Below are 3,064 nucleotides of genomic sequence, written 5' to 3' on the forward strand. Positions count from 1 at the left end.
TAATGAGATGGAAGCAGCAGCTGCATCTGGTAACTGCCGGAAGCTCTTCCAACTCATCCGAACCACTGGCAGAAAGAAGTCTGGTGTGAGTGAAACAATCACTAACATCTCTCGACGTCTTGGACGATGGGCGGAATTTTTCGAAGGGCAGTTCAACTGGCCTGCTGCTCCGGCAACATCGACCAGTTTGTCCTGCCCCCCATGGCCGGTGACGACTGATCCACCAAACGAGGCGGAAGTTCGCATGGAACTCCAACTCTTGAAACGCTACAAATCACCGGGCCCAGATGACTTACCTCCGGCTCTTTTTAAAGATGGTGGTGACTTTCTGGCTAAGGAACTGACTGTGTTGTTTGCAAAGGTTTGGGAGCTAGAAAGTGTTCCAACATCATGGAATGAGTCGATAGTCGTCCCTATCTTTAAAAAGGGTTCACGTTGTTCCTGTAATAACTATCGGGGGATAAGTCTACTTCCGATTGCGTCCAAACTATTGGCTTCTATCATTCTTCGTAGGTTGTTTAAAACCCGAGAACGATTGACTCGAGAGGAGCAGGCTGGTTTTCGTTCTGGTCGAGGATGCATCGATCACATCTTCACCCTCCGCCAAATGTTAGAACACCGTCATACTTATCGCAGGCCAACAATCGTAGTGTTTCTTGATATCAGGGCTGCCTTCGATTCGTTGGACAGGACTGTTCTCTGGGTTTGTCTATTGAAGAAGGGTGTGCCTGAGAAGTTCATTAACATCTTAAAGGCCCTGTATACGAACACCTCAGGCAGAGTGAGGGTATACAACCACCTTTCTCCCTTGTTCCATTCGAGCAGTGGGGTTAGGCAGGGTTGCCCAATCTCACCATTCCTCTTCAACTTTGCCATCGACGACATCCTGGAAACAGCTCTGATGGATGTAAGTAATGGCGGTGTGGATCTGCTGCCTGGAGAACGACTTCTCGACCTCGAGTATGAGGATGATATTGTCTTACTGTGTGATAATGCCCAAGGCATGCAATCCGCACTTAATCAGTTGGCAATCAGTGTCCGCAGGTACGGCATGTGCTTTGCACCCTCCAAGTGCAAAGTACTCCTACAAGACTGGCAGGATTCTCATCCTGTACTCACCCTAGATGGTGAGCAGATTGAAGTAGTTGAGAAGTTCGTGTATCTAGGTAGCTACATAAGTGCTGGTGGTGGCGTGAGTGATGAGATTGATGCACGTATAATGAAAGCCAGAGCGGCTTATGCCAATCTGGGCCTTCTTGGCGCCTTCGTGATGTTAGTCTGGCTGTAAAAGGTCGGATCTACAACGCGTCGGTGAGAGCAGTTTTGCTCTATGCTTGTGAAACCTGGCCTCTCCGAGTTGAGGATGTTAGACGACTCTCTGCGTTCGATCATCGTTGTCTCCGAAGGATTGCTGACATCCAGTGGCAACACCATGTTAGTAATGCAGAGGTTCGGCATCGTGTGTTCGGGCGCAGAGACGATAATTTAATTGGTGTCACCATCTTGGAACACCGACTTCGGTGGCTTGGACATGTTTTACGAATGTCGTCCCAGAGACTTCCACGTCGTGCATTATTTGCCGACTCTGGGACTGGTTGGAAAAAGCGGAGAGGAGGTCAGTGTATGACATGGTGTCGTGACATGAAAGAGAGCTGCAAAGGGCTAGCTTCTGTTGGTCCTTCACGACTCCCTGGCTGGGGTCCGAGAGATGGTGCAACACAGTGGCTAGAGACGTTATCAGATATGGCTCAGAATAGAAGCCAGTGGCGATCCTGCTGCAACCTTCTTTTACTTTCTTCATAAAGAATGGTTCTAACTTTCTTAACTGAAAGAGTCTTCTGGTTGTACATTTCAGTCCGCCTTATCTTTTAATCCTTTCTCTTCCTACTTTCATTATTTTGTGTGGCGCATATGTATCTGGTGCCCTTTTGTACCAATATATATGTGTTTAAATAAATAAATAAATAAATAAGTCTGTATCTACCAACATGGCTCAGACTAGAAGTTCGTGACTTCAAGCATTGATGCCACGTTTTGGTTTGGCCGCCCCTAACTCTTTTCCAACCATCCCCTACGCTAGTCAGCATAGCGCGTCGTGGTAATCTGAGTTCAGGCATACGTAACACGTGGCCTAACCATCTCAGTCGATGAAGATTCATCACCTCATCAACTGATTTAGCATCATTCCCTAATACCCTGTGTCTAACCTCACTATTACTTACCTGGTGATCCCAGTAGATGCGAGCAATATTTCTAAGACATCTGTGGTCAAATACTAGTAACTTACGAGTATCTTCTACTCTTAACGACCATGTTTCACAGCCGTAAAGTAGAACAGAACGAACTGCTGCGCAGTATACTCATCTCTTAATTGATAGACGGATATCTCGTCTTCGCCATAGGTGACGTAAGTTGGCAAAAGCCAAGCGAGCTTTTTGAATCCGTGCTGAGATTTCTTCAGACACTAACCCATTAGGTCTGATCAGACTTTCAAGATAAATGAAGTTATCAACGCGTCCGACTACTTCACCCCCTATCGTTAGTTCAGGTATTGACGCAGGCCAGTTCTGGAGCAACAAATTGCATTTGGAGAGGGGAAAAGCATTTCGAACATCCTTGCAGTGTTACTCAGTGCTACCAAAAGGCTGCATTTTATCAGCGTCTTCACTGAACAGGACTATGTTATCTGCGCATTCTAAGTGGATAAGTGGACCTCCTGGTAGATCAATTCCCGAAAATTCAGTCAACGAGAAAGTTGTTCCCAGCAGTAGGTCTATGATGAAGTTAAACAAAAATGTAGATGGTGGAAAGCCTTGTCAGACACTACTTGAGGTTGACAAATTACTCCAGACATTTCTACTGCATAAAAGAATATTATTGTCGAGGATACTTTCGGATAAAATCAAGTGGCGGCCGATGTTTTTGGCAGCCAATATATTCTAGGTTTACAAAAAAGTGGAATATTTCATTAGGTACTTGTTTTATGTTACAAAATGGTTAGAAATCTAGTAATATATCGGTATGAAGGTAGTATATACTGTGACGCATGGTCAAGCACAAGCTG

Source organism: Schistosoma mansoni, chromosome 2 (assembly GCF_000237925.1).
Source record: "Schistosoma mansoni strain Puerto Rico chromosome 2, complete genome".
NCBI classification, from domain to species: Eukaryota; Metazoa; Platyhelminthes; class Trematoda; order Strigeidida; family Schistosomatidae; genus Schistosoma; species Schistosoma mansoni.